General features: G+C 31.6%; 4 non-coding genes across 4 annotated transcripts; 3 read left to right on the forward strand and 1 right to left on the reverse strand.

Moving 5' to 3' along the window:
• Nucleotides 1–268: 268 nt before the first annotated feature.
• LOC124922957 lies at nt 269–382 on the forward strand. Its single transcript, XR_007098001.1, has one exon. It is a non-coding gene; the product is annotated as a U5 spliceosomal RNA (small nuclear RNA).
• A 4,050-nt stretch (nt 383–4,432) lies between these two features.
• LOC124922958 lies at nt 4,433–4,549 on the forward strand. The gene has a single exon (XR_007098002.1). It is a non-coding gene; the product is annotated as a U5 spliceosomal RNA (small nuclear RNA).
• A 575-nt stretch (nt 4,550–5,124) lies between these two features.
• Nucleotides 5,125–5,227, reverse strand: LOC124923018. The gene has a single exon (XR_007098059.1). It is a non-coding gene; the product is annotated as a U6 spliceosomal RNA (small nuclear RNA).
• Nucleotides 5,228–6,152: 925 nt separating this feature from the next.
• Nucleotides 6,153–6,267, forward strand: LOC124922968. The gene has a single exon (XR_007098012.1). It is a non-coding gene; the product is annotated as a U5 spliceosomal RNA (small nuclear RNA).
• The last annotated feature ends 7,900 nt before the right edge of the window (nt 6,268–14,167 follow it).

Consider the following 14,167-nt stretch of genomic DNA (forward strand, 5'->3'; position numbering starts at 1 on the left):
ATAAAACTCTTTTTATTGGAGCTAAACTAATAAATCATTGTAATATTTTTGTTATTAACATTTATATATAAGTTTGATAAATAATATACTTAAAAGTATCAAATTCTTGAAAATATTATTGAATTATCCTATTCTTTAAATAAAGGAAGAAAAAACCATTAGGCTCAATAATGACAAAAAAATTGTGATGTCCCACATTGTTAGATGAAGTGAAAATAAGGATCCGATATTATTATAAGAGGGGAGTTGGTGATTAGAAAAAATTACGAAGCCAAGCACTGAACACAAAGCGAACTATTCTTTCGCCTTTTACTAAAGAATACCTGTTCTTTGCAATATGTGGCATACACCTTTTTTTTGTTGGGTCTTCTAATCGGATGCACCCTACAATTGAGTTTAAACTTTGAATTTTTTTTATCTACGAAAATTTAATCCATAATATTTATTAATGTATTATTTGAATTATAATTCAATAAAATTGTAATAAATAAAAAGTATTTCACTCTTTATCTGACAACACACTCCCTTTTAATTGTAATCCTTCAAAATTATTTTCCTTTAGATGCGCAAATTAATTTTTTACACAATAGTTAATTCTCTTCAAAAATAAATTCTTACATTCTAATTGTTCTATGCATGATAAGAGACCTTATCTTCTCTTGCCCCTGCTCTCGAGAAGACTCAATCATTTAGGTAATACCACTATACCAGAAAATACCAAATTCATATATATCTAAATTCGTCAAACATGTGCATACAAAAAAGAATAAATCATTTCTTGTAGAGACGAACAATGTAAAGAGATCCTCGAAAAAGATATGTATTCTTAGACGCTAATCTAATACCAGGACTTTTGTTTGTTGTCTGATTATAAACAACCTCTGTCTCAGTTTAATTGAAAGACAAATATACTATTTTGTATGATTTATAAACAGATGTAGAATCCAAACACATGATAAAGGATACTGCTTCAGCCCTAATTTGTTGGGATTCAAATTAGTTCAAGTTGTATCCCTGTAGCTAAATTAGAATTATGTGACCACTTTCATCATCACACTATAATGCAGGCACAAATATTATTACACAAACAAACAAATCAAGGGAAAACATATTATGACTTGGGAAATTAAAGGTTGCGAACTAATCATCTGGATTTAATACAAACTATATACATGTGAGTGCGCTTGTAAGTTATAATTTGTATGGAGATTACAACAACTCACTCATAAAGATGGTTCAACTAAATAAGTCAAATATATACTCTAATTCATCCTTAAAACAATGAAGTATAACCATTTCTCACTCATAAAGATGGTTTAATCATCTAGTGCAGCGATAACAACCTAACATCAAAATCCAACTGAAAATAACTGAGAAATCCAAAATACAACAACAAGGGGTAAATTTATGAGCCAGACATGAAAAATAAAACCAGTGACCTAAATAAATCGCATATAAACCTTGTTGCATCCTTAAAACAGATAAGTAGAACCATTTATCACTCAAAAGACTTCCAAGACTCCCAGATGAAGGAAAACCCTAACGGTCGGAGAAGAATGTAACTAACCTCGTAGGTGCGACAATCTGGCTGCGGAGAGTCAAGGGATGATAGTGCAGATGAAGGCAAGCCCTAATGGTTGAAGAAGAATGTAACTAACCTCGTGCGCACGACAATTTGGCTGCAGAGAGTAGAAGGATGATAGCACGGACATCTGGCTGTAGAGAGTAGAAGGATGATAGTCTGATTAACAGGAAGAAGGATTTTTTAAGTTAGAAAGAATTGGTCAGCGTAGAAAGAAAAGGGAAATTTGAGCAAATAATCCTAAAAACAGGGGGAAATGCGGAAAGTGCAGGTGAATAATTTAAATAGCGTTGGTGACCCTCTTTTTTTAATGACAATTGTACACTTGCGTAACGCAACTTCAGTTGCGTGACGCAACCAGATTTTTTATTTTTATTTTTTTAATTTTTTTTTTCGTCTCGCGATTGCGTGACGCGATTGCGTAACGCAACTGGGGTTGCGTGACGCGATTGCGTAACGTTACTGGGGTTGCGTGATGCGATTGCGTAACGCAACTGGGATTGCGTGACGCAACTGGGGTATTTTCGTTCAAAAAAAACTCATAATTAAAATTTTTTGAAAAAATAAAAAAATAAAAAATTGCGTCACGCAACCTGAGATTGCATGACGCAACAGGGCATTTTTGTCCAAAAACATTAAAAGGGGTCACCAACGCTATTTAAATTATTCACCCGCACTTTCCGCATTTCACCCTGTTTCTAGGGTCATTTGCTCATATTTTCCAAGGAAAATGAGTTAGGCTTGATAATTAAAAACTGATTCTAGTTTTAAAATACATATATATAAATTAAATTTTATTATTAAATATAATATAATGTTTAATTTATTTAATTTTGATTTATATTAGTTTTTACTTTTAATTTAATTAATTTTAAATACTTAAATAAAAGACAAATGTTAATAAAAAAATTAATAATGTTATAAAAATTTTAAAATTTATGAATTAAATTTTAGTGTAAATAAAATTTTAAGTCAAATTTTATTTTAAAATTTTAAAATAGTGAAATAAAATATTTATAAAGTTTAAAAATAAAACATAAAAATTATTAAGTTTATAATAGTTAAATTTCAAGGTTTTTAACAAAGTTTGTATATAAAAAAAATAAATGTGGTTGTAAAGTATAAAGGTTGTCAAAAGTTTTTACTTTTTTAATTTTTACTCACGCTTAATAAGCGTTGGCATATAAAGGTGGCTAAAAGTGTGTTTTGTTGTAGTGCATTTTTGAGAAAATAAAGAATGGTCTATAAATATAATAGAATTATTCTATTATTACTCACGAATAATAGTGAAATCAACAGCGTAGAGTAAAAAGAGAATTATAACCAATTAAACATACTTTATGAGCAATGCTTTTATGCGGTGCTAACGATTTAATAATTATCTTTGTAGTTCCAGAATATTTCAGTTTATGTTCGAAGTGTCAATCTAAACAAATAAATAGACTTATTCATCTTTTGAAAAAGACTTGTGACATCTGCTATGTCAATGACACTACTTCGTTTCGTTTTATCTAATCACTTTTTTTTTTGTGAAAGTTGCTTTTCTATTCGAAATATATATTCCAAAAAATGGTTTCTTAATTACAATATTGATTTAGACCCTCAATTCTCTTTTCTATAATCACTTTTAATACCTGTTCCGGAACGATAGGACAAACAATTATGTTATTACTAAACTTCAACAAGTTATATCTTTTTTAACGAGAGGTTGAATCGAACTACGAATTAAATCAGTTTCTCGTAAACAAAGAGCACAATGCAAATAGTTTATGCAACTTCAACATCGATTGGTAAACGTGATTTTAAAAATATCTATTAGATCGTGTTCTTTCTCTGCTTGTTTTTTGTTTTTGAACCGATGTGGGTCTTCTTTACATTCTTTCATAATTATTAATTATTAACATGTCTTTTATGATAAAATAAATTAATGAAAATTATAATAATATTATATATTTAAATTTAACTTCTTGTAAAACTAATAAATTTTAACTAATATTTAATTTTTTTCAAGTATCTTATATAAGAGTTATAATATGATTTAATTGAGTTATACAAAGACCTTACTTTGCTGGTCTAGGATATGATTAAATTAAGTTATAAAATCTATATTTGTAAACACAACTATAATCTTATCGAATCAAGTTTTGGAATATTTATATATTATTTTAATTTAGCAGAGTTTAAATTTTAAATTTTTCTTATTGACAAAAATTTAATTCATATTATTTATTAATGTATTGTTTGAATTATATTTTATTTTTATTTTTTTTTGTAATAAATAAAAGTATTTCACTCTTTATTTGGCATAATTCCTTTGAATTGTAATCCTTCAAAATTATTTTCGTTTAGATGCGCAGATTAATGTTTTACATCATAGTTAATTGTGTTCAAAATCAAATTCTTACATCCTAATTGTTCTATGCATGACAAGGGACCTTATCTTCTCTTGCCCCCGCTCTTGAGAAGTCATTTAGTTAGAGGAGCGAATAAAAAAGGGACAAAGGCCCTACTAACTAGAAGCCACAACATGTCTTCTATTTTTTTCATTTTAATAAGTTAGTTAGTTTGAGAAAAAAAATCAAAATTAAAGTATTTTTAGTGAAAATCAAATAAATCATTGTAATAGTTTTGTTATTAACATTTATGAATAAGTTTGATAAAATAATATACTTAAAAGTATCAAATTCTTGAAAATATTATTGAATTATCCTATTCTTTAAATAAAAGAAGAAAAAACCATTAGGCTCAATAATGACAAAAAAAAGTGTGATGTCCCACATTGTTAGATGAATTGAAAATAAGGATCTGATATTATTATAAGAGGAGAGTTGGTGATTAGAAAAAATTACGAAACAAAGCACTGAACACAAAGCGAACTATTATTTCACCTTTTACTAAAGAATACCGTGTGTTCTTTACAATATGTGTGTTCTTTACAATATGTGGCATACGCCTATTTATGTTTGGTCCTCTAATCAGAGGCACCCTACAATTGAGTTTACACTTTGAATTTTTCTTAACTACAAAATTTAATTCATAATAATTATTAATGTATTATTTGAATTATACTTCAAAAAAATTGTAATAAATAAAAGTATTTCACTCTTTATCTGTCATACTCCCTTTTAATTGTAATCCTTCAAAATTATTTTCGTTTAGATGCTCCCTTTTAATTGTAATCCTTCAAAATTATTTTCGTTTAGATGCGCAGCAGATTAATTTTTTACACCATAGTTAATTCTCTTCAAAAATAACTTCTTACATTCTAATTGTTCTATGCATGACAATGGACCTTATCTTCTCTTGTCCCGCTCTCGAAAAGACTCAATCATTTAGTTAGAGGAGCGAATGAAAAAGGGACGAAGACCCTACTAACTAGGAGCCACAACATGTCTTTTATTTTTCCATCTTAATAAGTTAGTTAGTTTGAGGAAAAAAATCAACAAATGTCATTGTGTGCAAACCGGTAAAGTACACAACATAAAACTACACTATTATCCCTTCGGTCGTCGGCGTACGCTTCGGAGATGAAAAAGGGTAAAAATAATTTGGACCATTTCTCGATTTGTGCGTGTCATTCTTGCGCAGGGGCCATGCTAATCTTCTCTGTATCGTTCAAATTTTATCGAATGTCCCCGAAGGGACATAACCATCTCTCTCATTTTTAAAAAGACTTCATTCTTAAGTTAGAGGAGCGATGTGGGATCAATTTTAGAAAATGAATGGACAACTGCTATTTTTTGTGATCGACTACTAGAGTGTTTTTCTAGGAACGCATGTGTTCTATATAGAGAATGAGGGTATTTCAAAGTATGCCCTCAATTTATAGGGTTTTTTCTTTTGAGGGAATATTGATTTTATGAGAGAAAAAGAATGGGGAGCTACCCATTATGTCATGTTGATAAGGTGTCCAAGGGAAGAGCTAGGATTTAAAATCTAGTCGAGCAAAGTTATTTCCATAAAATTTACCTGGCTAGAATGATAATAATATGAAAAAAAATATACGTAGTTTACGGTCGTTAGGTCCCTTCATCGACCGAAGAACTCAATAGAGATGATATTTCTCCCCGTCGTTATTTCCATTCGCGTGCAAACTGTTTTGAGTTACCCGGGCTGTACATAGACACTCCCTTGAAGGTGTCGATGCCTCTGTTAATCTAAGTAACATTCTTCATAATGATTATAAGATAAGTTTATTAAATATCAAATACGAGTCATATACCTTGTTTGAAAGTACAAGTTATAACCACCATCATAGTAATAACTTCAATCCAAATTAAAGCGTTTTTAGGGAAAATCAAATGTTAAAAATAAAACTCTTTTTATTGGAGCTATACTAATAAATCATTGTAATAGTTTGTTATTAATATTTGATAAAATAATATATAGTTAAAAGTATCAAATTCTTGAAAGTATTATTGAATTATCCTATTCTTTAAATAAAAGAAGAAAAAACACCATTAGCCTCAATAATGACAAAAAAGTGTGTTGTCCCACATTGTTAGATGGAGTGAAAATAGGGATTCTATATTATTATAAGAGGGGAGTGGGTGATTACAAAAAATTATGAAGCCAAACACTGAAGACAAAGCAAACTATTCTTTCTCCTTTTATTAAAGAATACCGTGTGTTCTTTTCAATACGTGGCATACGCCTATTTTTGTTAGGTCCTCTAATCGGAGGCACTCTATGTTAGGTCCTCTAATCGAAGGCACTCTACAATTGAGTTTAAACTTTGAATTTTTCTTATCTACGAAAATATATTTCATATTATTTATTAATGTATTATTTGAATTATACTTAAAAAAAGTTGTAATAAATAAAAGTATTTCACTCTTTGTCTAACAACATACTCCCTAATTGTTTTGCGCATGACTAAGGACCTTTTCTTCTCTTGCACCCGCTCTCACGAAGACTCAATCATTTAGTTAGAGAAGTGTGATCCACAATGGTATTCTAACTGATGATAAATATATATGTAAGTGTTTTATCTTAGTTAGTCGATGTAGTATGTGTCTTAAGGAGGTGGAGACGATGTAGTATGTGTCGCTGGTATTTAGTGTATTATTTGGAGTATTACTTCTATTTTTTGGGTTATGTCGGGAATCATTGGTGCGTATTGAGAATCGTGGATTGAGGTAGCTAGATTTGTGGGTTTGAAACTATGAGGTTATATCTCTATTATTTTCTAGTGGATAATTTGGTTAGAGAGAAATGGTAGATCTTTTAACAATCTTAAATGACCGTTGCAGATCCAACACAATGTTATCATCCTAACATTATATGATGTTCGATGTGGGAAGCCGGTAGATTCAGTCGGAGAGCTCATTTCCTTTTTGGAAGATCTCCGCACATGTTAATTTTGTAATATTTGTGTGATTTTTTTTTTTATAAATTTAAAGTTTTTGTCGTTATGTGTAAACGACTATCCATTCATAATATTATTGCATGAATCATTTAAAAAAAGCATCATAGAGTTTTATTTCAGGGGTGGGAAAGTTTAAAAGCGAGAGAGCTTGGATATCAATCCTCCATTAAAGCTTCAATCAACATTTTGATATTTTTTTTTCAGGTGGAGTAAAAAGGGACAAGCACCCAGAAAGCTTTAAAAATCTTCTAGGAAGCATTCCCGATCAATTGTAAATGTCCACGATCAATTAATCGGGAATGCTTCCTAGAAGATTTTTAAATCTTTCTGGGTGCTTGTCCCACTTTACTCCACCTGAAAAAAATATCAAAATGTTGGTTGAAGCTTTAATGGAAGATTGATATCCAAGCTCTCTCGCTTTTAAACTTTCCCACCCCTGAAATAAAACTCTATGATGCTTTTGTTAAATGATTCATGCAATAATATTATGAATGGATAGTCATTTACACATAATGACAAAAACTTTAAATTTATAAAAAAAATCACACAAATATTACAAAATTAACATGTGCGGAGATCTTCCAAAAGGGAAATGAGCTCTCCGACTGAATCTACCGGCTTCCCACATCGAACATCATATAATGTTAGGATGATAGCATTGTGTTGGATCCGCAACGGTCATTTAAGATTGTTGAAAGATCTACGATTTCTCTCTAACCAAATTATCCACCAGAAAATAATAGAGATATAACCTAATTGTTTCAAACCCACAAATCTAGCTACCTCAATCCACGATTCTCAATACGCACCAATGATTCCCGACATAACCCAAAAAATAGAAGTAATACTCAAAATAATACACTAAATACATGCGACACATACTACATCGTCTCAACATCGACTAACTAAGATAAGACACTTAGTGTATCACCCTGGTAGCCACCTCTTCCTTAATTTCCTTAATTTCTGTAGGAGTCCCCTCTTCCGCCATAGGTGCCACCTCTGCCTCACTAGCAGCCTCCTCTTCCGCCATAGGTGCCACCTCTACCTCCAAGTGATTTCAGTCTCACCGTTTAAAGTTGCAATCAGTTACATGAACTCCAAAACTGATGCGGAGTTCGGATCAGTGAATTGGATAGAATCTGGCTTTACGAAATCTTGTGGAAATTTTAGGACAACAAACATTGATGTGGTTGAAGAAGTGGACATCTTTTCTCATGTATTGTGCAGAGAAAAAATAAAACGGGGAGGATGCCTTAGAATATATCCTAGGGGCGGAGATATATGGGCCATATATAAGAACTGGTCATCGGAATGGAACAGGGAGACCCCCTCTGAAGTTAGGCATCAATATGAGATGGTGGAAGTTATGATGGATTATGATGAAGAAGATGGAGTGCATGAGTCCACAGGTGAAAGTAGATGGTTACAGGACTGTGTATGGGAGGAACCTAGATAAGGGTTCCATTTGTTGGGTTTTGAAGAAGGAAATGTTGAGATTCTCACATCGTGTTCCTTGTTGGCGAATTAGAGGTGGAGAAAGGACTGATGATCTGCCAGAATGCTGTTGGGATCTGGATCCTTCAACAGCAGCAAGAACAAGAAGAAGCTGAAGCTGGGAAACATAAAGTGATATCTTAACTTACATTCCATCCCCCAATTGAAAAGATTATGAACTGTTTGTTGTTTCTTATGATTGTTTGTTCCTGACTGTGTACTTGAGTGATTACAAATGGATGGCCAAAACTATTATAGGTTGTTTCATTGTTGTTGATGATGTTTTTGATTTTGACATGTGAGAATTATTCTACATGGTAAATTAAAGTTGAACAGTGGGTTAATTTCTTGTTTAATATTAATTAATTTATTTTTTCTAACAAAAATTGTATTAACATTTATGTTGGTAAAAATATTTTTTAAAAATATTTAAAATTATTATTTCAACATGATTTCATTAATTTATAAATTAATTTTTCTTTTTATATTTTACTGATTTTATTAACCATATATTCTACAACATTTTTACAATAGTTTCATATATCTTAATAATAAATATAGTAATTTCAAATGTATATATTTTATAATACATAACAATTATATATTTTAAATATTCACAATTAATTTACAAACTTATCTTGCAAGACCATTTGCAATTAATAGGTATTTTTTTAAATAATTTATACATTTAATTTACTTGCTATATATTTTGTCATATATATAAAATTTATATCTTAAATTTTAACAATAATTTTAGTCATTTAATAACATTATTAGCAATAACTTTACAATGTATATTTAAGTTTTTTTTTTCAATTAGTTTATTAATAGTATTTGTTAGTAATAGAAAATATGTATTTTTTAAATTTAGATTAATGGATGGTTTCTCGGGATATAATCAGGTCCTGATGGCGCCTGAAAACAAGGAGAAAACTACCTTCGGTGTCACTACTGGTGTCTTTTGCAATCAAGTGATGCCCTTTGGACTGAAGAACAATGGAGCTACGTATCAGAAAGCAACCATAATTCACAACTATTCTCCACGACATAATCCACAAGAAAGTCAAGGTCTACATTGATGATATCATTGTCAAATCCAAGAATCGAGCTGAACATATCACGAACTTGGAGAAATTCCTTTAGAGGATTTGGAAATACCATCTCTGTTTAAATCAAATGAAGTGCACCTTCGGTGTCACTACTGGTAAGATGATAATATTTCTGATTACTCAAAGAGGAATAGAAGTCGACTCTAGCAAAATTGCGGCCTTCACAGCCATGACATCACCCCAAAATGAGCGAGAGGTTCGAAGATTTTTGGACAAAATTCAATATATTAGTCGCTACATTAGTAATCTCACTTACACTTGCGATCATCTCTTCAAGCATCTTAAGAAGGGTCAAAAGTTGTTTGGAGTGATACTCATTAACATGTCCTCGAGAAGGTGAAGGCGTATTTGTAATCCCTTCCTATCCTCATGTCTTTAAGGCCAGGAGTTTCTTTGATTCTTCACTTCACTATCACTAAGTCATCCATGGGGAGCATTCTAGTCTAGGAGAATGAAATCAAAGAAGAGGTGGCAATCTTCAAGCATCTTAAGAAGGGTCAAAAGTTGTTTGGAGTGATACTCATTAACATGTCCTCGAGAAGGTGAAGGCGTATTTGTAATCCCTTCCTATCCTCATGTCTTTAAGGCCAGGAGTTTCTTTGATTCTTCACTTCACTATCACTAAGTCATCCATGGGGAGCATTCTAGTCTAGGAGAATGAAATCAAAGAAGAGGTGACAATCTACTACATCAGCAAAATGATGACCGATTATGAGTTAAATGACTCTTCTGTGGAGAAGGTCTATTGGGCACTAGCCTAGGTAACGAAGAGGTTGCGCCATTCATCAGCAAAATGATGACCACCGATTATGAGTTAAATTACTCTTTTGTGGAGAAGGTTTGTTGGGCACTAGCCTGGGTAGAGAAGAGGTTGCACCATTATATACAAGCTCACCCAATCAAGCTAGTGACAAAACTTGATCTCATTCATTTCTTGTTTCAAAGAATCCCAACACTATATTAGAAAGCTGAAGATCAAATGAGATCTCATTTGAAAACTAAAGAAATATATACTTCAATTATAAAATATAAATTCATTCATATTTTCATTTTCTATCTATCCAGTCAAATTTAATTTGACATGTAAAATAATTCTCACATGTCAAAATTAAAAACACCAGCAACAATAAAGAAACAACAGTTTTCAGACAAAGAAACAACCAACCTATAAAAGTTTTGGCCATCCATCTATAAATCTCTCAAGTACACAATAAGGAAAAATCATAAGAAAAAAAAAACAGTTTATAATCTACTATTGGGGGGTGGGGTGTAAGTTATGATATCACTTGAAGTTTCCAGCTTCAGCTTTCTTCTTCTTCGTAGATCGCCCATATCTGCTTCTCCTTAAAACATTGCTCAGACCTATCATTGTCAAAATTGTGAAAATCAGAGTTAGGAATCGTCTTGTGCACTGATGCCCTCCTCCTCACCACTGATTGAAGCCCAACTGTGCTGAAATTGTGAAAATCAGAGTTAGGAATCGTCTTGTGTACTAGGTTTGTTAGACACCACCACCTCTCCTCCTGATGATTCTGCTGCTGCTGCTTTCTGAGGTAAATTTGCTAGGTTTTCTTCAGTGCAGGTACTTCAGCGTCAGCTTTCCTTATCTCTGGCAACTTCTTTCTTAATTCAGACAATGCCCTATTAATTAATAACTTTTCTGAGTCAAAAATTGACACTGATGGTCCCATATCTGATAGATTATTTGAAGGCGTTTCTACGCCTGTGTCATCCAGACTCTTTCTCCTTGAGGGCTTGCCCAGTTTGGAAGGCTCGTGAAGAGATCTCGTGCTTTTATTTCCATTCCCTAAAGGGTGTGCCTCGGGAGGGATGGTTATATTTGTATCAACAACCTCCACTGAAGATTCAGAATACGATTTCTGCTTAGATTTAGATACAACGACTCCATTTGTGCATGGTTAGGATATTTGTAATAGTCCCAAGTTGATCTGCATAACCGTTTTCAGGAGCAGGAAAATGTTGACAATCACGAAAAGGATACGAGCCATCTGGAGGTCCTATCCCTTCGTTAATTGCCATGAAAACACCACGACAATTCTTGCAGGATAGTTTTTTGTTCACGTACTTCAGGAGATAGGAGATACTCATACTGAACGTTACAAGCGGTGCATTTTGTCCAAAAGGAATCACCCCTTACATAGATAAAAAGAATTGTCATCAACAAAGCAAATATTTAGAATAATTTCATTAAAATAAAGAAATTATTTAGAATAAGGCCTTGTATGTTTATGGGTTATTTGGTTAACCAATTGACATGGTCACTCGGGGTACCCTAGGCCGACCTTGTTTGGGAGTATCGGTAAGAAAATATATGATAAATGAAAGACAATAAAAAAAAAGATAGACCAAAATAGGGTAAAATCCTTTGACCTTGTATCACAAAAGGTCTCTTTGTGATTAACCAAACAAAGAATTATAATAAGACTTAGAATAATTGTCATTATCAAAACAAAGATTTGCTTGGCAAAACTGAGAATGCAAATGCACATACCTAGTATTTCTCCTGATATCGTATGAGGTTCGATCACTTAGGTTGGACAATGTATTCCATGCTTACGAGAGAATAAATGCTCCATCTGCCCCCAACAGTTTTGTTGTAATAAGGGTTGATCAGACGATACATCTCCATGAGCCTAGCCATACCGGAAGATGGTTTTAGACCAAAAATTGCATAGAAATCAGTTTCCCTTTTTGGTATAAAACCAATATGCGGCTAGGCTTGTCAGACAGTTTACGGAGATGTATCGTCAGCTTCTTTGTGTTCAATGCTTGGCTTAGTAATTTCCTTTAATCACCAACTCCCCTCTTATAATAATATTGAATCCCTGTTTTCACTTCATCTGACAATGTGGGACAACACACTTTTTTGTCATTATTGAGGCTAATGGTTTTTCTTCTTCTTTTATTTAAAGAATAGGATAATTCAATAATATTTTCAAGAATTTGATACTTTTAAGTATATTATTTTATCAAATGTTAATAACAAACTATTAAAATGATTTATTAGTATAGCTCCAATAAAAAGAGTTTTATTTTAAACATTTGATTTTCACTAAGAACTATTTAAATTGGATTGAAGTTATTACTATGAGAGTGGTTATAACTCGTACTTTCAAACAAGGTATATGACTCGTATTTGATATTTAATAAACTTATGTTATAGTCATTATGACGAATGTTACTTATATTAATAGAGGCATCGACACCTTCAAGGGAGGGTCTATGTACATCCCCGGGTAACTCAAAATAGTTTGCATGCGAATGGCAATAACGACGGGGAGAAATACCACCGCTATTGAGTTATTCGGTCGATGAAGGAACCTAACGACCGTAAACTGCGTATATTTTATTTATTTTTTTCATATTATTATCATTCTAGCCGGGTAGGTTTTATGGAAATAACTTAGTGATAGTGAAGTGAAGAATTAAAGAAACTCCTGGCCTCAAAGACATGAGGATAGGAAGGGATTGCAAATATGTCTTCACCTTCTCGAGGACATGTTAATGAGTATCACTCCAGACAACTTTTGACCCTTCTTAAGATGCTTGAAGAGATGATCGCAAGTGTAAGTGAGTTTACTAATGTAGCAACTAATATTTTGAATTTTATCCAAAAATCTTCGAACCTCTCGCTCATTTCGGGGTGATGTCATGGCTGTGAAGGTCACAATCTTGCTAAAGTCGACTTCTATTCCTTTTTGAGTAATCAGAAATATTATCATCTTACTAGTAGTGACACTGAAGGTGCACTTCATTTGATTTAAACAGAGATGGTATTTCCAAATCCTGTAAAGGAATTTCTCCATGTTCGTGATATGTTCAGCTCGATTCTTTGATTTGACGATGATATCATCAACATAGACCTTGACTTTCTTGTGGATTATGTCGTGGAGAATAGTTGTGACTTATGGTTGCTTTCTGATACGTAGCTCCATTATTCTTCAGTTCAAAGGGCATCACTCAATTTCAAAAGATACCGACCTCTGTGATGAAAGTAGTTTTCTCCTTGTTTTCAGGCGCCATCAGGACCTGATTATATCCCGAGAAATCATCCATTAATCTAAATTTAAAAAATACATATTTTCTATTACTGAACAAATACTATTAATAAACTAATTGAAAAAAAACTTAAATATACATTGTAAAGTTATTTCAAATCATGTTATTTTATATATAAATTTAAGATATAAATTTTATATATATGAAAAAATATATAGCAAGTAAATTAAATGTATAAATTATTTTAAAAAAATACCTATTAATTGCAAGTGGTCTTGCAAGATAAATTTGTAATATTTAAAATATATAATTGTTATGTATTATAAAATATGTACATTTGAAATTACTATATTTATTATTAAGATATATGAAACTATGGTAAAAATGTTGTAGAATATATGGCTAATTAAATCAGTAAAATATATAAAAAAAAATTAATTTATAAATTAATGAAATCATGTTGAAATAATAATTTTAAATATTTTTAAGAAATATTTTTACCAACATAAATGTTAATACAATTTTTGTTAGAAAAAATAAATTAATTAATATTAAACAAGTCATTAATAAATAAGTCATTATTAAGCAAAC

This window comes from Impatiens glandulifera, chromosome 1 (genome assembly GCF_907164915.1).
Source record: "Impatiens glandulifera chromosome 1, dImpGla2.1, whole genome shotgun sequence".
NCBI lineage: Eukaryota > Viridiplantae > Streptophyta > Magnoliopsida > Ericales > Balsaminaceae > Impatiens > Impatiens glandulifera.